Source organism: Coffea arabica, chromosome 11e (genome assembly GCF_036785885.1).
Source record: "Coffea arabica cultivar ET-39 chromosome 11e, Coffea Arabica ET-39 HiFi, whole genome shotgun sequence".
NCBI lineage: Eukaryota > Viridiplantae > Streptophyta > Magnoliopsida > Gentianales > Rubiaceae > Coffea > Coffea arabica.
The window spans coordinates 38,860,726-38,884,412 of record NC_092331.1 but is presented as its reverse complement, the minus strand read 5'-3'; the positions used below and the strand labels follow the sequence as shown (position 1 = coordinate 38,884,412).

General features: G+C 36.6%; 2 long non-coding RNA genes across 3 annotated transcripts; both read left to right on the top strand.

The window, feature by feature from the left end:
• The first annotated feature begins 5,970 nt into the window (after nucleotides 1-5,970).
• Nucleotides 5,971-6,749, top strand: LOC140021793 (uncharacterized). The gene is made up of 2 exons (XR_011825775.1): nucleotides 5,971-6,406; nucleotides 6,544-6,749. It is a non-coding gene; the product is annotated as an uncharacterized lncRNA (long non-coding RNA).
• Nucleotides 6,750-11,127: 4,378 nt separating this feature from the next.
• LOC113717682 (uncharacterized) lies at nucleotides 11,128-21,966 on the top strand. Of its 2 annotated transcripts, none has more exons than XR_011825584.1 (2): nucleotides 11,128-11,299; nucleotides 21,667-21,966. It is a non-coding gene; the product is annotated as an uncharacterized lncRNA (long non-coding RNA). The 2 variants fall into 2 exon arrangements; XR_003454471.2 differs by lacking the exon at nucleotides 21,667-21,966 and adding an exon at nucleotides 11,375-11,415.
• Nucleotides 21,967-23,687: the final 1,721 nt, after the last annotated feature.

Below are 23,687 nucleotides of genomic sequence, written 5' to 3'. Positions count from 1 at the left end.
CGGAATCGGAAGAATGAGTGAGGTATAGTGGGATTGTCGAGGACTAAACTAATGAAGGTTAAGTTGAATCTAAACTAAGGGTTGAGCTATTAGCTATGTGGATATAATAATTGGTGTATTATTGAATTGTTTTCCTTCATGTTTATAAAGATCGAAATTTGAGTTATGTATGAAAATATTGAATGTAACCGTGAATTGTTTGGCTTTTAAAGTTGTATGAACCTTGGTATGTGAATATATGCTTTAAGTGTTTTATTTTCTTTTCTTGGTATTCATGTTGACTTCACTTAATAATAACAAGTAAATAAATAGCAACATCTTCGCTTGATTACTTTATTTTTATCAATAGGCATAACTAGGCTATGGATCTCCAAGTTAGAGGTAGAGGACGTGGGAGACCAATTAGGCAACACCCCGAGGGTGGTGGTGATAGGGAACCTGAGGTCAACTCAGACCATGGTTAGGGAAACGTGGCCGGAGATCCAGTGGCCACCGTAATCAATAGAATAACTGATGTGTTAGAACGCATGACTGAGCACCAAGCTCATGGAGTAGTGCATCAGCAAGGAGGCCCAATCGATTCTGAGGATCGGGCATTAGAGAGATTCCTGAAGTTTGGACCTCCTAAGTTCTACGGAGGCCCAGAACCTGAGGTAGCCGAAGGTTGGTGGGAAAGGATCTCTGATATTTTTGCCGCTTTAAATTATACGGAAGAAAGGCAAGTGACTTTTGCGGCATTCCAGTTTGAGGGAGTTGTTCGTTCCTGGTGGAACTTGATTAGGGTCAATTGGGACCGGAATCATACTCCTAGGACCTGGGCGAACTTCACAAGGGAATTCAACGCCAAATTTCTTCCTCCTCTCATCCAAGAGAAAAGAGAGGATGATTTCATCAAGTGTAGGCAGGGGGCGATGAGTGTCGCTGAATATGAGGTTCAATTCACGAAATTATCCCGTTATGCTCCGGAATTGGTAGCTACGGAGCAAAGGCGTGTAAGGAGATTTGTTCAGGGACTGAACGTAGAAATACAGGAAGGATTAGCTGCCGTGCGGATAGACACGTTTGCCGACGCTGTCGAAGGAGCCCAACGAGTGGAAGTAGCCAAAGCCCAAGTGAAATCTTTTCAAGCTAAGAAAAGATTTGCCTCTAGCAGTAGTCGGGAGCCGACTTATGGAAATACCCCACCAGCCAAAATAGGTCGAGGAACAAGCGGAATGAATAGCCCTGGAGTACCACGAGGAACTCTAGCAGGAGGAGCTGGGGCAAGAAATGCAGGGGGACCAAATGGAAGAGGTCAACCTAGGAACGGCTCACAAGGAAGTCGTGTGATAACTTTCTTGGGAACTTGTGGGTATTGCAAGAAACCTGGACATACAGAGGCCGGTTGCTGGAAGAAAGAAGGAAAGTGCTTGAAGTGTGGAAGCAGCGAGCACCAAATTGCCGGTTGCCCGAAAATACAAGAAGATGATACCCTGAACGCTGGACCAACCAATTCTAGAGGGAATAGGCCAAAAGTTCCTGCCAGGGTTTACGCTATAGATGACCAACCTGTACCTTATTCCTCGGAACTCGTGGAAGGTACTCTTCCCATTTCTCACCAATTAGCTAGAGTGTTAATTGATCCTGGTGCAACTCATTCATTTGTGAACCCAACTTTTACGTCCGAAATTAATGTCAAACCTGTTAGATTACCTTTGACCTTGAAGTTAAAACACCAATGGGTAATAAGAATATAATCAGTAGCTTAACTCATAATAATTACGAATTCTGGATAGGAGGGCATAAAATACTAGTGGATCTAATCAGAATGGATATAAAAGGTTATGATGTTATTATAGGAATGAATTTTCTAACTCATCATCATGCTAAGCTTGATTTCAGAGCAAAAGTGTTAGAATTTTGGATTTCCGGAGAAGCGACTTGGGAGTTAGAAGAAGAAATGTAGAAAAAGTATTCCGATTTGTTTCTCTAGAGAATGTGGGAATTTTGAGGACAAAATTCATTTTAAGGAGGGGAGGATGTGAGAACCCTGAAAAAAAAATATATATATAAATATTAGTGCGTATTTCGTTTGCATCTTTAATTCTTTAATAAATTATAGCAGTAAATCTAATTGTTTTTAAATAAGTGCGTAGAAATAAATTTTATGTGCATTTTAGATTTTTAATAAACTTTATTATTATTTGATCTTAAATAAGTGTGCAAAAATAATTTATTATAGATTACAAATAATTCAATTGTGCAAAACATTAGATTATTTGAATTCCTGCCAAGCTAAAGTAATAATTCTTGACGTTGAGTGTGCCATTGTTTTTACTTAATTTCTTGAATTTCAATAATTAGTCCTAATTAGTGAATAACGTTAAATACTAATAAAAGAATTGTGCTAAACTACTAAACTTAGTTTTGTTACATTAACTTCATATTTCGATGGTAAACTATTTCACTGATTTAATCACTAATTTCTTTGAATTCTAGTCTTGTAACTAATTGTTTTGAAATAAAAGTGTAAAGATAAATTTTATGAAATAAATAATATAACTGTGCCAATATTGAATTATTCGGTTTTATTATACAAAAGTAATAATTCTTGAGTTATATTAAGTTTACTCCTTAAAAAATAATTCCTTAATTTTCAATAACTAATTTTAATTTCGAATAAGGTTAAGTGTAGATAGAAACCTTAATATTATTATGCAACCGATAAATTCTAGATAAAAACAATACAAGTATTCTAAACATACTTAAGACGTAAAAATTTCGGTAATCAACGCCTTGCAAGATTAGCGTATAATTAGGCGTTCAAATCACACTTGGGGATAATTTTCGGAGCTAAGTTAGAACTAGGGGCTTAAGTGGATATTAGGAGAGCAAGTAAAAAGACCAAATTACCCTCACGACCTCACAAAATATCCATGCAACCACCAAAACCAAACTTTTGGACAACCTTACGTCGCCACCCCACCTTCGGCCAATGCAGAAATTATCCAATTCTACACTCCATCTCCAATCTAAAACCGCAACACCACTCCTCTCTTCTCCACAATACAACCGCAACCTCACATCAGATTCACTACACCCCAACTCCACCTCGTGCATATCGAAAAACAGAGAGAGAGGGAGAACAGATCCATCCGGGAGCAAAGAAGAAAAAAAAAATTTGAGAGCTGCAACATTGTGTCCAACCCCGAGCTGCTGTTGCCGTTCTTGACCGTGGGTCTGAGGAAGAAAAGGAGGAAGCCCGAGAACCCATCAACCATTCTGCACCTCTCCCTCACCAGCTACAACCATCTTTGCCAGCCGAAACAACCCTGCAACACCAAAACCTGGACCAACTTCTGAACGCGTGAGCTAGCCGAGAGGGAGAACAGGAAATTTTCCAGTTTCTTGTGAGTGAGTTGAGCGATCAACTGAGGTAAATTTCGGACCTACAACAACTAATTAGAGGTAGTGGCCTTGCATGTGAGGAGTTAGTGTAAGATAATGAAATAAGAAAAGGAAAAAAATTCTGATGTTAGCAAAACTGGACTGCCGAGGATTGATTTGGACAATGCAGCTTCACTTGGCTCCAGTTTGTTGTTCTGGAACTTATAGCTATGATTAGCTAAAAGGAGATGAAGCTATCTATTGATATGCATGTGATGTTGTGAAGTCGGATGTTGAACTGAAGCAAAAGAAAATCTGACTTGGAAGAAAATGAAATGGACGTAGGCCGACTCAGAATTTCAGACTTAATCTTGCTTAATTAAAGTAATCTGGGCATGCGTGGATGTTTTATCTGACTAATCACTAGTTTCTTAACTGGAATATAGCCATGCATGCTGATTTGGTGCGAATAGATGATGAAACAAAGATTTGGGGAAATTTCTGGTTTAAGGAAAACAGAATGTCCGTGGGCTGAAATTTGATAATGCAACTTTAATCTGCTAAATTGACATAAACCGAGCTTATGTTGGGAATTAATGAACTAATTACTAGCTAATTAAACTGTTTACCACCTTGCATGTCCATGTTAGATCCTCGGATGATGAATTTAGGAACAAAGAAATTCTGTTATGCGCAACAAGAAATTTTCTTAGCTCTGCCGAGACCGACTCCAGAAATGTTGTCCCTGATCTGGTTGATTTTGACAATGTGAAATTATAATCATGATTAGCTAACTGAAAAGTGGATTGTAGCCTTGCATGCCCATCTTACGCACTTGGATGTTGAGTTAAGAAGCACAAGAAAAATTCTGTTTTGAGAAAAAGAAATGCTGTGAGCTGGAAATACGATACTGCAATTTGATTTAAATTGATTTTGCTGTGTTGAGCTTAAATTCATGATTAACCAGCTAATGACAAGTTAACTAGGCTTTGCATGTAGTTAAGTAACAGAATTAAACCGGATAACCAAGGAAACAAAGTGAAAACAGAATTTTGTCTCATGCATGACCATCCAAGACTAATGATATAAATTCCGGATTCTAAGGATGTTGTAGTTGGTAATCTCATCCGAAGTTTGAGCTAGAAACGTTAATCAAGTGGTTAAGTGTTTGCTTGTTCAAGTTGAACACCTAATTCCATGTGTGACCAAAAGAAAAGTTGAATTGGGACTAACGAATTGCCGGAAAATTTTGATTTCCGATCATGCATGTAAAGCTGGAAATTTTGAGGCTTACACATATTATTCAAGCTTGATCCATAAGCTGGAAATGTTTGTCGGTTAATTTCGTAAGTGCATGTTGATATCGAGAGCCTAATAATATATTTTGAATAAGGAAATGTTGGAATCATGAACTCTTAATTGCTGGAAAATTTGGATAGCCGAGAAGTGTAGCAGAAAATTTCTTTCAATTGCCTCTCGAATTTACAAGTTGTTGCTGGAAATTACTCTTGGAAATACATGGAAAATGTAACGCTAATGATTGTGGTTTGACCTTATAATGATAATAAATTTGCATCTCGTTCCTGAAATTAATTTTTTTTTCTATCGAAGCATAATGTGCTGAAATTGTTGACGGTGGGCTCTATGAATTCCCACCTTTGGATTGTTGGTTGATTATTTTATTTTACTCAGAGATGCACTTGTTGAAAACGAGGGCTAATGATTGACGAAACCCTAGTAATTTGCTATGTGATTATTTGCTATATTTTAATCCATATTTTGACTTCGAAACGGAATCGGAGCTGTGAAAATTTGTATCGACCTTGCGAACTCGAGTAGCTGCGTTCAAAATTAACCAGAAATATTTTTCAGCTAGTATTATATTATAAAACCCTATACCTAGTGTTTTGCCTAAAAGTTTCCAACTCGATATTTACCCTTAGCTCAATCTAGCCTTGATAGCTATAGTAAATAAGTTATATATAGCTTTTGGAAAATCTAAGTCTTACCTTAATTCTTTTCTTTCTTTAAGCTTTGCACTTGGATAGTTAACTATAGGAAAAGGTCTAAAATACGAGCTTCACCAATTTTAGTGAAAAGCTTGGGAGACTTACTTGGCAAGAAAACTTACTTTAAATAAAATAATACTAGCCGCACTCCTATAAAGAAAAGTATTTAAAGGAAAGCCATGTAAAACATTTCCTACTTTTACTAACCCTTAATCCTTAGTGGATTGTCGAATTATTTCGAGAGAATAAACCATTTATAAACTAGAGAATCTTTTATACTTATAAACCTAGAACTTGAATAGAAATTGAAAATGTTATATTTGTACTTTAAAGGTCAAACTTGATTTTAATAATTCACGCAGAAAACTTGTTTGGCAAGAAACCTTATTCAAAGCAAATTGGTTCTGGTTTGCACCTCTAGAAAGAAAGAAATCCTTGAAGTATTTTATCACCTTCACTAGTTTAACTCTAGGGAAATTGTTAATTTATTTGGAGTAGATAAACTAGTTATATACCAGATAACTTTGTATTTATAAACCAAGAACCGTACAACAACACTTATAGTTTTAAATTCTGGATTTCTAGGGTATAGCGAGGACGCGGAATTTTGAATCCCAGCTTGAACTCTGAACTTCACTTTTGGTGAGTGTCTCTGCTTGTTCTATGCCTACTTGATTAAAGTGTTTTCTTGATTTGATATGTGATAATTGGAAAAAAAATGGTTTTCTGATCCATCGAAGTGGGCAGTGTGTACTTTATCGCACTAGCTCTTTCGAGTGGTGACTTGCTTGAAATATTTTCGTAAATATCCTGCTTGCACTATCTACAGTGCTGGACGTAAAGTCGTTGGGTGAATCCCTCGATCAGTCTATAATAATCAAGTGCTGGACGTAAAGTCGTTGGGTGAATCCCTCGATCAGTCTATAATAATCAAGCGGTGGACGTAAAGTCGTTGGGTGAATCCCTCGACCAGTCTATAAATATAAGTGTTGGACGTAATGTCGTTGGGTGAATCCCTCGACCAGTCTAAGGTATACTCGAATATTATTGCTTCCCTATTTGTTTACTTCAGTCGAATCAATACGTGTTAATTGTTTCAAGTGATTGCATGATTTTGAGGCACCACTGAGCGTTAGCTCACCCCACGTTTATTTGTTTTCCTTGACAGGTACTGAGGTTTGAGAAATCTGAGCTACTTATATCTTCTTAAGAATGTATCTACTTCGTTTTGTGGCTTGTAATGTATTTCAATTAAAAGATACAGTTTTGTTTTGGGATTGCCACTTGAAGCTGGAAAAGTGTAAACCCTGATTATAATATTTGGCTTGTATGTGTATATATACTCGGGCTGTATGAAATTTTATGTTTTGGAAACTGTAAGACTTTACTTCTTGAATGTAATGCGTGAGGTGTTTAGGAGCCGCCAATTGGCTAACTTCGGATGCTGTTATCTTTGAAGATAATGTGTTTTAGTATTCAAGCCGCTTAAAAGTTGGCATGTTCGGATGGCGAATTGTGTTTTGGTTTAAGTTATACGTGGATATTTGGTCGGTTTGCTTGCGTGAGTCCTGGCGAGAGCTAGGCAGGCGACCCGCCAACCCTCTGGTTCGCCTTAGGGAGAAGTGGGGTCGTCACAGAGGGTGTACTTTATCACACTCGTTCTCTTGTCTGTTCCTATGCCAATTTTGAACGCGTATCTGAATCTACTATCTGTATCTGTATCTGTTATCTGTATCTGGATCTGTATCTGTTCTGACGTCGTTTGGAAGCTTGTATCCAACGACCTTTCTGTTACCTCTGAACTCAACACCTGTGGCCAGTTACTCGAGTCGGGCCGGCAAGGGACTGGTCGATTAGATAACGAACCACGGTAGTCTATTTTGGGATCTTTAGGTATTGAGACCCCTTGATTCCGGTATACTCGAGTATTACCAATTCTGATCTGATTGGATTTCGGGCCCGGTAGGGGTATGTGAGGTGGAAAGAGTCGAAGAAAGTGGAGTCTACGGTATTGGTTACTTCTGTAACGTTGACGGAGTGTCAACGGTATTTCGATCAAGTTTCGATGAAGCGAATGGGAATTTGGCTCCTGAGAGCCACCCGTATCCTTTCTGTCTATGGTGTTTGTTGACTTCTTTATTTGATGCACATATGTGATTAATTGAATATGAAGTTCCATGTTTCTTACTACTATATGTCTGGTACCCCATTGAGCGCAAGCTCGCCCCTTTCCGTTCCTTTTTGTTTTCCTTACAGGAAAATAAATACTTTTGGACTGGATTTGACAATTGGTTGCTGAATTGAGCTAGTTGGACATATCTTTTGTATAACTCATTGATTGAAACCCTAAATGTATTTTTGGGTCCGTTTCTCTTTTGAATTTGGCAAACCGTACATGTATCCACTTTTGAGTCACTTTGGTATGCCCCTTTGGGTTGTACATGCTTAATTTCGAGATGTAAATATTTGCTTGACGTTTGGTTGGATTTTGACGGGGCGGTTACTATTCATAACCGACTCCGTTTTCGTTTTTTTTTATTTTGTGATTTTGACTTGTTTACGCGCGTTTGTATGTTCCGGAACGTATTATATCGCTCTAAACTGAACGACTGAGTCCCGGCGAGAGCTGGGCAGGTGGTCCGCCGAACCCTTTGGTTCGCCTTAGGGTGAGATGGGGCTGTCACAACAATAAAGGAAAAAGGAATAGGTAGAACCTAAGGAGTAGACATATGAGAATAGTGGTACACTTAGGTGGATTTTCTTAGTTCATTTCATAGATCTCCATGAGCTAAATCTAGCAACTTCACCATGAGAGTAGGGAAGCCTAGTTTTGGTAAAAACTTGATTTATTGGCGAGAGCGAGTTTCAAGTGCATTGGAAAATAAAATCTTACAAAACAACAGTTAAAAGTCATATTTTACCCTCTTTAGTCCTAGTTTGAACAAATAGTGGATTGTATTTCCTAAAACTTGTGTTTATTTGATTCCTCCATTCTTGTAATTTTCTCTAATTTACTTGTTTTCATCATTTAGTCTTTATTTCATAAATTTGAGGTTGTTTGGATAATAAAGCAAGTAAAAAAGTCTTATTAATTGCTAAATATTGCTCCTCTTGGGGTCAACAAACTAATACCTCCTATACTCACTAACAAACTGTAAACTTGCAGGAATCGAGGTAACTAGGTTATTAAGTTTGCTATAAGGCAAGACCTCGTCATTTTTTACTGTTAAAGGATCTTTTCTCTTGCTGCAAAGCAAGTATTTCAAGTATTGTTCCAAAAATAGACACGTTGTTTTAAGATAACCAGAGTAGTATAATCATTGTTTATTTATTATTTCTTTTACCGTCATTCCTTAAATTACAAATCTCGACAGAGTTTCCCCAAAGGTTTAATGATCAAACTTTGGCACCAAAAGATAAAAAACAAAGAAACTCATTAATACCAAATATTTTTATTTTTGTTACAAAACTCATTTCCTTTAAATTCTTTGAGACCAAAGATCTTCATATTATTGTAGTAAATATAAGAAGATATAAGGCAAAAACGTATTATAAATTGTAAACCACGAAAATAAATGGGGTAGCAATGTTAGTAAACCCACCTGAACCTAAGATAGACTAATACCTTCTTACCATAGATATCGAAAACAAACACTTGGCCACCTTAAACGTTTTGGACACTCACATTTTACCACTATATAAATTCTATACAAGAATATTTAGATGAGCTATTAGCAGTGAAAAATACAAATGCCGTTAAGTTGGGAAGGAGGGCGCAGGCACTACAAGAAATATATTTTTCAGTGACAACAAAAATCTTGTCACAGATAACCTAATTCAGTGACGACATTAGGTGTCATCACAGATGAGTACAGCACAAGCATAATCAGTGACAACACTGGAAGTTGTCATTCTCAACTCGTCACGAAATAGTTGGCGCGCATCTCATTTTGATGCCGCGGGAAATGATTTTATGACAACTCAAGTAAAGTCGTCACAAACGCTCTCTCTACAGTGACAACATAACTTGTTGTCATTAAAAGTCTACCCGGTTCCAATTTTGTGACAACTTTTTGCATCACTGTATACTACAGTATTTTCATCAACTTTCACTAATTCTACTATGACACCCTAATTTTATTTTTTAACCCCCAATTCTTTTATATTAGCAAAAGCACCGAAGATATGACACCCTAATTTTATAATTTAGCCCCTATTCATTATGTATTAACAAAATGCAAATGATATAATAACAAACTATTTTTAGATATTTGTAATTTTTGCTAAGTTGACATAATAGACATGTCTGAGCATAAAATTTTTTTCATGAATTGTTTATTATTACTTATAACAACCCCCAAAAATCAATAACTGAAATAATTTGAAAAAGTGTAATAGAATATAATTTGTAGTCTAATGTTAGCACTGTGAAAGATTAGTATAACGTGTAATACATCATAAGTAATAATTATTTTCATATGGAATGGGTATATACGAAATTAAAATTATTCAGTAAAATATCTGTCGTGCAATAAGATTGAGAGTTGTAACACATTTAACAGAATATTTGATTACATGTTTCTTTTAATTTATTATAAAAACTAAGTAATAGACAAAGAGTAGGATAAGCATGAGTAAGAAGTGCTATACTGTATATAAGCAATTCTATAGTATTTTCATCAAATTTCACTAATTCTACTATGGCACCCTAATTTTATTATTTAGCCCCCAATTCTTTTATATGAGCAAAAGCACAGAAGATATGACACCCTAATTTTATAATTTAGCCCCTATTCATTATGTATTAGCAAAATGCAAATGATATAATAACAAACTAGTTTTAGATATTTGTAATTTTTGCTAAGTTGACATAATAGACATGTCTGAGCATAAAATTTTTTTCATGAATTGTTTATTATTACTTATAACAACCCCCAAAAATCAATAACTGAAATAATTTGAAAAAGTATAATTGAATATAATTTGTAGTCTAATGTTAGCACTGTGAAAGATTAGTATAACGTGTAATACATCATAAGTAATAAATATTTTCATATGGAATGGGTATATACAAAATTAAAATTATTTAGTAAAATATCTGTCGTGCAATAAGATTGAGAGTTGTAACACATTTAACAGAATATTTGATTACATGTTTCTTTTAATTTATTATAAAAACTAAGTAATAGACAAAGAGTAGGATAAGCATGAGTAAGAAGTGCTATACTGTATATAAGCAATTCTATGCATGTTAAATTTTTGAAACATGTTTTATTGTGTAAGTTTTATTGTAAGGTAATTTCTTAAATAATTTGTATATTGAGTTGTCCAAACCCAAAAAGATGTATATAGACACAAACAAGCACACATATATATACATGCACAAAAAAGAAACCAATATCAAATAATTTATTTGATATTTATGGATGAGATTAAGGAAAAAAGAAGAGATTAAGTATGAAAAAAGAAACCTGAAAAATAAAATTTGACCAGGGAAAAAAAAAGAAAAAAGATGTATGAAGCTAAAGGCGTGAATCCTGGAATCTCAAAGACGTGCTTAGATTCCAAAAAAAAAAGAGCGCCAGTCTGAAATCTGAAAGAGGCGCGAGGCGGGTGGCTGAAATCTCTACAAAACGACGTCATTTTTGGTTGTTCACAGACAAACAAAAGTCTCGCCGCTTCTCTCTTCCAACACTTGGACAAATTTCATTCTCAGTCTTTCCTTCCTTTGGTGAACACCGAAAAACTCTGGACCTCAAACACCTTCTGCTTCCGTAAAATGCTCCTCTAAAGCACCATTGACGAGTGCCAATCTTCAGGTCAAGCTCGCCGAAGAAGCGAAGTCAGAACACTTCCAAGCTCCCTCCTCGTTCCGCGACTTCAGCTTAGACTTTTCTCCGACCCCCTCTTCAGCTAATTGTGCGGTATGTTTTTTTTTTTTTTTTTTTGCTTTCAAAAGCTGCTCAGCCTTCTATTGTAAAGACTAATTTATGAACTAGATTGTTAATTAGCAGTGGGGAAGGTAATACTCTTGGCCAAATCGCATCCGAAACACTTGCGATCTGGAGTATGAACAGTGTTAGGGTTCATCCAAGAATTTTTTTTTCATTTGTGGATTTTTTCACTGTTTTCGAGAAATTTGGACTGATTAAACCAAAAATTGCTTGCTTTATATTTTGATGGAACCTTTTTGTGATTAGGATGGTCAGAACCGGCTTTCTTTGAGGAGCTATGAAATGCGAACATTTTTTGACTGCATTAATTTGGTTGGATGAAAGAGAAATTAAACAATTTGTCGTGCCATTTAATTGCTTCCTTAAGGGGAAGAGAACTTGACTGATTTGCCTAATTTATTTGGCTGTTTTAAATGTACTTTATGCCATACCATGTAATTTACTCTCTGGTTCTCTCTCTCTCTCTCTCTCTCGCTCTCTCTCTCTCTCTCTCTCTGGTAATCAAGCATGCACTTTACTAGAATTTTGCACGCTTGGGAACTGGCCAGAAAACTGTTTTGGGGTTTCAATTGCCGTTAACATGTTGTGCAATATGTGTTTAGTCATACAATGGTTAATCTTTTGTAATAGTTAAGATTTTCATAGCTGTATTCTCCCTTTGTTCTTCATTTCCTTGCCATTTTCGAACCTACATTTTAATTTTCCCCTGTTTTTGTTAGCTCATTATCCAATGGCTTCTGTCCTGCCCCCGAAAGGCTTCATTTCCTTGCCATTATCCGAGGCAATTTGGGCTTCTGAAATGTTGCATTTTCAGTTTGTATCTTGAGAAATTTCTGTGTACGGTTCTTCTTTTATTGACTTTGTTCCATAACATCGTAGAGGTATCTGGCTTTAACATCTTTTAATTTTATCTGGGAGGGAGAAAATATAAAGAAGAAAGAACCTGAGAAGATGTTACTACATGGAGGGATATTTTTAGAGGGGAAAAGTTCAAAATAAAATTGACTCAAATGAAAGATGAACAAATTTCCATCAAGTGTATCCATTTAATAATTATCATTTTCACCCTAAAACTAAATACTGGAGCAATTTCTTTTCCATCTCAGCAGATTAATTGTATTTTTTTTCTTTTGTGAGTTTATAGCAACAGTAGATAATATTCAATCATCAATAAATGAATGTAGAAACAAAGGATAACATAACATGTTGATGTTCAGGTGCTGAAATTGCAGCTACGTCATTAATTCTCAATTATTTTTAACTACAAAAAGGAATTTTTTTCCTCTTTTTATTGGAACCAAGACTCAAAATATGGCACATGATTTTCAAACTGCTCTGAAAAAGGTAAGAAAAAGAACTGCATGACATTTTATATGAAATATATAACAGCAAATTTTTAATATATACCACAGCAAAACAGAGAAAAAGGAATAAATTCTTTGCTATTCTATTCTCTTAACTTGATTATTCAATTTTTTGTTATCAAGATGTTAGAATGCCAGCGAACAGAAATTTTGCTTTTTCTTTAAACCTTTTGGGTTTATATGGCTGTAAAGAATGGTTTATTCTTTCCCCCATAGGACCAAAAAAATAAAAAGAAATGGTTATTAAAACTTTTGGAGCCACTGGAGAAAGCCATTGTTTCGTAAAAATTGCAAAGACTAAAGGTAAATCCAAAATTTTTTACATTGTATGATAAAAGTTCTCTAGTTTATATATATAATACATTCAGGGGTGGTTATCTTTCATTTCATAGTCTTATAGATGGTCAAAAACTGAAAAGAACAAATTCTAATAAAAAAAAATGGTCTATTTTATATATATGGTTAATACATCTAGTCTGTATTAGATTCTCTCATAAGTGTAACCAAATCCCCTCTCTAATGGGGCCTTTAATTCCCTAACCAAAGTCCCTGAAAATAGAAAATGACAAATAGAGAGAAACAGAAAGGAAGCAAAAAGAATAGGGATTATGCAGTTGTTGCAGTTCCAACTTGCACCAAGTGATTGCTAGTGCATTTGTTGGTATTAACCATCAGTTGGTATTAACATTTGTTGATTGCTAGTGCATTTGTTGAAGTCTCTCCTCTTTAATTTCTATTGATTTCATGGTTAATTTCATGGCTGCTTTACATATGGCTTTTTTGGATTTTAGGAAACTGCTTTCATGGTTAATTTCATGTTCATTTCGTGGCTGCTTTACATATTACTTTTCTTGATATATGATACTGATTTCATGGCTTTTCATATTGTAACAACCCCACCTCCCCCTAAGGCGTACCAGAGGGTTCGGCGGGCCGCCTGCCCGGCTCTCGCCGGGACTCAGTCGTTCTTTAATCAAATCCAGAACAAATCACAAGAATAAATAGGGCGGCAATCCAAACTTAAAGTGGAACTTATATACATTGCTATCTCAAAAGAAAGTACAACCATCAAATGTACAAAGGTTCTCACTTCACCATACAACTAGCCCGTGCCAAGCACTAGGGCGAGAACCATTACAAAAGAAACAAAAGACCTAGACTAGGCTAGTCTATGCTCTCATCTTGCTCGCCGTCCCCTGTTAAGGAAAACAAAACTAAAGGGGTGAGCTAAAAGCTCAATGAGGTTCCAAACAGATAATCAAACAATCAAACAATCAATTCAATACATTAAACATGGAGTATCAATAATTCAAGAAACATTTACAATGGAAAGCAATAGTAACATTCATTAAAAGGATACGGCTCACAAGGAGCAATTCGTTCATTCGTTCATTCGTTCTCCTGACATTTCCCCTTATTCCTCCAATCATTTGAAAATGCATTTTTCGTTTATCAATAAACCCTCGTTCGTTCGTTCGTTCGTTCACTCCCGTCCTGGCCGTTGGCCAGTCTCCACCAACCTACAGGGTAATACTCGAGTATACCAAACGTTCACCCAAATCCCTAATCGCCCGACCGAGTCCGCTTCTGGCTCGAGACGACCGGTAACAAGGGCAATGGCCAGTTCAGCCCAAAAGGCTTACATTCATGCGCAAGTAACATTTCAATTATTAAATCCTTGAAAATTACACAGTTATTTAGGTCGAGTGCGATAAAGTACACACTCGCCTAGAAAGCTCGTTTTGGAAATCATTAAAAGCAATTAACACATTAGCAAATGATAACAACAAGCCATAAAGTCAAATAAGGAACCCTCACCTAGATATGCAAAATAACGTGCAAAATATCCTTCCGGATATTGCCCTTAGTCACCAATGAAACCTAAGGTTGAACAAGAGAACATATTACAGTTTATCGAGCAAAACATTTAAGGGAAACAAAGAAACCCGACTAATTAGGAGTAAAACGTGTAAAGATGACTTTCAAGTAAGAAGAGGGTTGTTTGAACCCCAGGATGAAAAATCATGTTTTGAAATGGAAAACCGGTCATGGTATTGGCCAAACAAAAGTATACAAGTTCAAATAGAAACCTAGCCCTCGAGCGAAAATTTGGGCAGCACGCCCTTTGTGTTTACCTAATTTTCCAGCCATTTTGGCATCATTATTTTTCCTCAACCACAACCCAACATCACACATAAGCAATTCAAGTCAAGAGCCGTTCCATAGGCTCACAATATCATAAGAATAAGAATTACAACAATCACAAGTGCAGAAATTCAACTTAGCACAAGACAAATTTGACGTACGAATGCGGAATTAACATATCCGAAGCTACGCTTATCGGATTGAGACGAAACCTATGCCGTTTCGAAGCTAAGACACAGAGCTACAACATTAATGAAGGTCACTTAGTCCAGTTCCTAATATAACTTAGTCAAATTCTCAAATTACTAAACCAGAAACCAATTCGTCGGCTGTTTAAATGCAGAACACTGTAATGGACATATCTCAGAGTACACAAGTCCGAATCAGGTGTTCTTAGAGGCATTTGAAAGCTAATTCAGAATACTACAACTTTCATGTTTTGGTAAAAAGCTAAATCAGAATGGATCCTAGTCGAAAAATGTGATAAACTGGACTTAAGTGATCACACGGACTGCTTGGGAAATACTTAAAATAGTAAGGGTATTTTGGACTTTTCATGTCCTACGTTACTCCGATTGAGCTGAAATTTTTCAGGCACCTATAAAACATCATTCCCTACAACTTTCATGTTTTGGACTAAGGCCAAATCAGCTCCCAACATGTTCGAATTTTCAGACTAATTTCGGACAGAAATCTTGACAGAAAAGGAACACTTGAAGTTCATTTAAATTCCACCCAATCAAACGAATTTCCAGCCGTTCAAATCAGTTCCTAGCTAGTTAGATTCAACTTCCAATCATCAATCATATGTTTTACCACAAGAATCAAGAGTTAGGAAATTGGTTTACCTCAAATCCTTAAGCATACCCCCTAGCTGGCCGATTCTTTGAGGAGATGTATCCTTGAGCTCCAACTCTCCAACAAAGTTCCCTTTCTTTTTTTTCTTTTTTTTTTTCTCTCTTCTCCTAGCTCACCCGATGCTGCCTTTCTTCTTCTCCAAGCTCACGGTAGCTTGTTCTTGGTGTTGGCTTTGTTTGTTTTGTCTTATGTCCTCCTAACTTAATAGCTAAGTCTATTAATAGTAAAGCAAAACAAGAGATGGGTCATGGGCTTGGGTAATTAATGGGTTTATGGCTTAGGCTTCTAATGAAATTAAAACTTAAAGGCCCAACACTAAAACTCTACTTGATCCAATGTAATTAACCCATTGGTTTACTTAGTTTAATTAAAACTAAGTTAAGCCCACCAACCCAAGGTACTAATCACTCAAACCACCGTACTAAACATGCATGGATGCACATACAATCACGAAAATATTAATTGGTTGAATTTAATTTAAACTTAACGGTTTAGTTTTGAAAGTAGGATTTTAATGATTCAATTAAATTTTTCACTTTTGGTATGTAAAATACTCTGTGAAAATTAAAACACATGGTAAAATATATTTTTCACACAATAGCTACTATAAATATCCATATTTAATTTATTTGAGACAATTTGGAATCCAGGATCTCACATCCATAATGCACCTCAAATTTAACATGTACGCACTTATACTAAAATAAATGATTTAAAAACGATACTCACTTATAAAATCTCTGAAAATTAAATGATTAATTGATTGAAAGCAAGGAAAATACACGCGGAAAAATAAAATAGAATAAAATAAAATAAAACAAGGAGAATTTTGCGGGTCCTCACAATCTCTCCCCCTTAAGAAATTTCGTCCTCGAAATTTTTACCTTCAGATGGCTTAGGAGTTTGTTGGTTGTCTAAAGCATATATCCTTGCCGGTACTTTTGTTCGGTTCCCTCTTTCATTCGCTTGTTTTGATTTAGTGCCCTCCAGTTGCTGGGTACTATTTTCACGTGACTGTTTCCTCGGACAGTTGCTAACCTGGTGGTCACCACTTCCACAAATCAAACACTTCCGCCCTCTCCTCCAACAATCACTCTCAGTGTGATTGGCCTTTCCACAGTAGCCACAAGTCAAGGAAGAAGCCACTTGTTGGCTTTTTTGAAAAATCTCCCCATGGCCTACTTGACTTCCTTTTGTAGATCGTTCATCTGACGCCCCTCTTGTCCATGGTGGGTGGGACAAAAAATTCACTTTCTGCACTTTGGAAGGGGCTATCGATTCACTTGGTTCCTCACTCGTACTACCAGCTGCACCTCTTTTCCGAGTTTGAGAGGCTTTTACTTGTGCCTTTGCATTCTCGATTCGTTGAGCCTTCTCAAGGGCCTCCGTAAACGTATTCACTTGCGCTGCTGCTAACGCCTCTTGGATGTCCAAATTTAGTCCCTGTATAAACCGTCTCACTCTTCTCGGTTCCGTGGCTACTAATTCGGAAGCAAACTTGGATAGTTTGGTGAATTTCGTTTCGTATTCAGCCACACTTAAGGTCCCCTGGCGTAGTCCAATAAATTCGTCCTCCCTCCTTTCTTGGACTAAAGGTGGGAGGTACTTCTCGTTAAATTCTCTTATAAAGTTCGCCCAGGTCCATACAGTCTGTTCCCTTTCCCATTTTGCTCTAATTACGTTCCACCATGCTCGAGCCGGTCCTTCAAATTGAAATACCGCAAAGTTCACTTGCCTTTGTTCGGTATAGTTCAAAGCTGCGAAGATATTGATCATGGCCTCCAGCCACTGTTCGGCTACATCCGGATCAGACCCTCCAAGGAATTTCGGAGGAGCAAACTTCTGAAATCTCTCAAGAGCCCGATCTTCACCTATTTCAGGGTTCGGAGGTTGATTCACAAGTATTTGACCTTGTTGGTCCACCAACCTTGTTAAGATGTTTGTCATTTGTTGAATTGCCATCGCCATTTGGTCCCCGGCTTCAACCCTCGGTCCTTGCTCTTGTGCAGCTGTTGTTTCCCTTTCCTCTCTTGCCCCTTGACCTCGTTTATTCCCACGGCCACGTCCACGGCCACGACTATGTCTCCCGTCCATATATATGTTTTCCCTCTCTCTTTCCTTTTCTTTTCCCCCCAAAAAGGTAATTAAGTGAATAAACACAGTAAATTGACTAAAGTAACAAATTCCAGCATACTAAATATACAAATAACATATACGCACATAACACACCATAGATCAAGAAGACAGATGATCAAATACACAAAGGCACATTAAATTAGACAGATAATCATATGCACAAATACACCAACTAACGTCATGTAATAATAATATAAGGACAAATCAAAAGAAAAGGCGATATCGTCCTAGTTTCAGTTGAATAACCCCGTCCGGTCTCTTACGTCACTTACTATCCAAACTAAATGTCCCTGATCTCTTGTGCTCATTCTAATCAGATAAAGCCTGTTCATGTTCCCAAAATGTAAGTCTCAAGTATTTAACAGCACCTCAACTATAGAGTACTCAGGCACGACAATCCGAAATAAGATAATTCACATCTCGAGCTGCAGTCCCAAGAGTAAACTATCTACAATCGGAATTCCTACCTGACATACCTATCTATGGTCCTCACATACTATTAGAAAGATTTAAGGCCTATAACATTCGCAATTCATAGCTTCACTTAGTCCCTCATACTTATTCACCACTTAGCCCAGGGTCACTCCACGTAGAAACCACGCGAAGCAACTATAAATTTTATCCCTCAATCGCTTAACTTTCAAGTCCAATCAAATCCCACAGTCCGGTATCCTAATCTTTAATCTAGGATACACTATAGAGATCTGAAGCCTAAGCTCTGATACCACTTGTAACAACCCCACCTCCCCCTAAGGCGTACCAGAGGGTTCGGCGGGCCGCCTGCCCGGCTCTCGCCGGGACTCAGTCGTTCTTTAATCAAATCCAGAACAAATCACAAGAATAAATAGGGCGGCAATCCAAACCTAAAGTGGAACTTATATACATTGCTATCTCAAAAGAAAGTACAACCATCAAATGTACAAAGGTTCTCACTTCACCATACAACTAGCCCGTGCCAAGCACTAGGGCGAGAACCATTACAAAAGAAACAAAAGACCTAGACTAGGCTAGTCTATGCTCTCATCTTGCTCGCCGTCCCCTGTTAAGGAAAACAAAACTAAAGGGGTGAGCTAAAAGCTCAATGAGGTTCCAAACAGATAATCAAACAATCAAACAATCAATTCAATACATTAAACATGGAGTATCAATAATTCAAGAAACATTTACAATGGAAAGCAATAGTAACATTCATTAAAAGGATACGGCTCACAAGGAGCAATTCGTTCATTCGTTCATTCGTTCTCCTGACATTTCCCCTTATTCCTCCAATCATTTGAAAATGCATTTTTCGTTTATCAATAAACCCTCGTTCGTTCGTTCGTTCGTTCACTCCCGTCCTGGCCGTTGGCCAGTCTCCACCAACCTACAGGGTAATACTCGAGTATACCAAACGTTCACCCAAATCCCTAATCGCCCGACCGAGTCCGCTTCTGGCTCGAGACGACCGGTAACAAGGGCAATGGCCAATTCAGCCCAAAAGACTTACATTCATGCGCAAGTAACATTTCAATTATTAAATCCTTGAAAATTACACAGTTATTTAGGTCGAGTGCGATAAAGTACACACTCGCCTAGAAAGCTCGTTTTGGAAATCATTAAAAGCAATTAACACATTAGCAAATGATAACAACAAGCCATAAAGTCAAATAAGGAACACTCACCTAGAAATGCAAAATAACGTGCAAAATATCCTTCCGGATATTGCCCTTAGTCACCAATGAAACCTAAGGTTGAACAAGAGAACATATTACAGTTTATCGAGCAAAACATTTAAGGGAAACAAAGAAACCCGACTAATTAGGAGTAAAACGTGTAAAGATGACTTTCAAGTAAGAAGAGGGTTGTTTGAACCCCAGGATGAAAAATCATGTTTTGAAATGGAAAACCGGTCATGGTATTGGCCAAACAAAAGTATACAAGTTCAAATAGAAACCTAGCCCTCGAGCGAAAATTTGGGCAGCACGCCCTTTGTGTTTACCTAATTTTCCAGCCATTTTGGCTTCATTATTTTTCCTCAACCACAACCCAACATCACACATAAGCAATTCAAGTCAAGAGCCGTTCCATAGGCTCACAATATCATAAGAATAAGAATTACAACAATCACAAGTGCAGAAATTCAACTTAGCACAAGACAAATTTGACGTACGAATGCGGAATTAACATATCCGAAGCTACGCTTATCGGATTGAGACGAAACCTATGCCGTTTCGAAGCTAAGACACAGAGCTACAACATTAATGAAGGTCACTTAGTCCAGTTCCTAATATAACTTAGTCAAATTCTCAAATTACTAAACCAGAAACCAATTCGTCGGCTGTTTAAATGCAGAACACTGTAATGGACATATCTCAGAGTACACAAGTCCGAATCAGGTGTTCTTAGAGGCATTTGAAAGCTAATTCAGAATACTACAACTTTCATGTTTTGGTAAAAAGCTAAATCAGAATGGATCCTAGTCGAAAAATGTGATAAACTGGACTTAAGTGATCACACGGACTGCTTGGGAAATACTTAAAATAGTAAGGGTATTTTGGACTTTTCATGTCCTACGTTACTCCGATTGAGCTGAAATTTTTCAGGCACCTATAAAACATCATTCCCTACAACTTTCATGTTTTGGACTAAGGCCAAATCAGCTCCCAACATGTTCGAATTTTCAGACTAATTTCGGACAGAAATCTTGACAGAAAAGGAACACTTGAAGTTCATTTAAATTCCACCCAATCAAACGAATTTCCAGCCGTTCAAATCAGTTCCTAGCTAGTTAGATTCAACTTCCAATCATCAATCATATGTTTTACCACAAGAATCAAGAGTTAGGAAATTGGTTTACCTCAAATCCTTAAGCATACCCCCTAGCTGGCCGATTCTTTGAGGAGATGTATCCTTGAGCTCCAACTCTCCAACAAAGTTCCCTTTCTTTTTTTTCTTTTTTTTTTTCTCTCTTCTCCTAGCTCACCCGATGCTGCCTTTCTTCTTCTCCAAGCTCACGGTAGCTTGTTCTTGGTGTTGGCTTTGTTTGTTTTGTCTTATGTCCTCCTAACTTAATAGCTAAGTCTATTAATAGTAAAGCAAAACAAGAGATGGGTCATGGGCTTGGGTAATTAATGGGTTTATGGCTTAGGCTTCTAATGAAATTAAAACTTAAAGGCCCAACACTAAAACTCTACTTGATCCAATGTAATTAACCCATTGGTTTACTTAGTTTAATTAAAACTAACTTAAGCCCACCAACCCAAGGTACTAATCACTCAAACCACCGTACTAAACATGCATGGATGCACATACAATCACGAAAATATTAATTGGTTGAATTTAATTTAAACTTAACGGTTTAGTTTTGAAAGTAGGATTTTAATGATTCAATTAAATTTTTCACTTTTGGTATGTAAAATACTCTGTGAAAATTAAAACACATGGTAAAATATATTTTTCACACAATAGCTACTATAAATATCCATATTTAATTTATTTGAGACAATTTGGAATCCAGGATCTCACATCCATAATGCACCTCAAATTTAACATGTACGCACTTATACTAAAATAAATGATTTAAAAACGATACTCACTTATAAAATCTCTGAAAATTAAATGATTAATTGATTGAAAGCAAGGAAAATACACGCGGAAAAATAAAATAGAATAACATAAAATAAAACAAGGAGAATTTTGCGGGTCCTCACACATATGAATTTTCATATTACTTTTATGGCTGCTTTTCATATGACTTGTAGCCTTAATTTTTGAAAAGGCTAGTTAACAAATTATTCTCTTTAGTTTGATATTAGAAAAGTATTTTGTACTAAGGGCTGATGTGTCTATATCTAGGACATGGATAAAACTTGGATGAAGATTAGCAATAGGAAGGACAAGGCTTATGAACTCGGAGTCAAAAATTTCCTCAAGTTTGCATATTCTCAAAAAGTTGAAAATCAGAAAATCCCATGCCCATGTACACAATGCAATAATTTTTGTAACCAAACTAAAACAGTTGTGGAGGATCACTTATTGACTCAAGGCATTCATAAAAGCTACACAAGATGGATACACCATGGGGAACAATTTCGACACCAAAATTGTGGGGATAGTACTAAACATGGGGATGGAGAGGAGGATAGTGATACTGAAGATTTAAATGACATGTTGCACGACATTGGGACAGCACAATGGGGGGACAATTGGGCTGGTAGGGAAGAATCAACGGATGATAGTCTAAATGCGAATCATAGTGACACAAATAACTTTCTTAAATTGTTAGAAGATGCAAAAAAAGAGTTGTATCCAGGGAATCATTTTTACTCAAAGCTATCCTTTGTAGTCACCTTGCTCCATTTGAAAACAATGAGCGGGTGGACTATAAAGTCCTTCAATGACTTGCGCAAATAAGCAACTTCTGTATCAGGTATAAATAAATTGTTTGCTCTTCATAGTTATTACAATTGAGGCACTTGAATTCTGGTTCTACAAAATAGAGATTCATTTTTAATACAATTGGGTTGCTTGATGTCAATTTAGTTGCTTGATGGCACTTGAAATCTGGTTCCACCAAATCTGATTCCTGTTTAATGCAATTGAGTTGCTTGAGGCTGATTTAGGTGCTTGAAATCTTGTTCATGTTTAATTACAGCCATTGAGGTGCTGGATGTTGCAACCAAAACTTTAGTGTTTTTAAAGCAAATGTGTTTGAACGTTGGGATGTATTCCACTTTTTTCTTTGTCGAACTCATCTAAATTTTTCTGTATCAGATTTTTTTTTGTGCTAAGGAAAAAGAGGCACCTGTGATTGTGTGTGTGTGTGTGTGTTTTTTTTTTCTTGATATACTGTGTGGTTCACGATCATCTAGGCTCTCAATGATTTTAGGATTTTATTGTTGTTATTGTTATTGTTATTGCATATATATTTGTGAACATGCAGATATTTATTGTGTTTGTATTGTTATTCTATATTTCACAGAATATACATTCAATGTCTTATTTGCTATAATTTCACTTTATTTTTGTGTTAAGCAATTTACTTAGATTGCTATAATTTCAAATTAGAGTGACATTAGTTTTTATAATATGGTGCCTATCTAGAAGTGTAGTTCCAGTTTTAACACCAGTGCTCATTGCTTCCATTTTGGTAACGTGTAGGTTCTAACACGATTCCCAAGAAGAAGAAGCCAGTCATTGCTGTGAAGATGGTTTTTGAATTGAAGACTACAAGGCCTATCGTGCTCATGTTTTGTTCTAGATGGGAATCGTGCTCATATTTTTTTATAGAACTTTACTACTCTCTATTGTGGATGGGAAATCACTAGTATTGTAACTGAATGGCTTATTTTGGATGGTGCATGGTTTATGACTCATTTGAGGCAACATTTATATATATATGTATTTGGGTTGATCTTCTATTGGAAATGAATGTTGGCTTTCTTTTCGTATGTTGGCTTTTTTTTTCTCCTTGCTACTCAATGAATGTTTTGTGATTGTTGGCAGCTATGTTGCGTAATTAACATTAGATTATTGCTTTTTACAAAAAAATAAATGACAATAAAAAAGTTGTCACTGCCAACAAGTTTCACTAGTGACACTAGAAAGTCGTCACTTTTTATGGATGGAAAACAATGACAACAAAAGTCGTCACTGAACGGAAGCATAATGTGACAACTCCAAGGGTTGATTATGACAAGAATTTAGCCAGCTTAGTGACAATAAAAGTCGTCACACAATGTACAACAATGAGTGATGACAAGAGTCATCACAAAAGCGAAATCGTTTGTGACGACTTTCAACAGTCGTCACATGGACCCCCTTTTGTGACATAGAACTAGTGACAGCTCTGTGACAGCAGTAAAAGTCGTCACTGA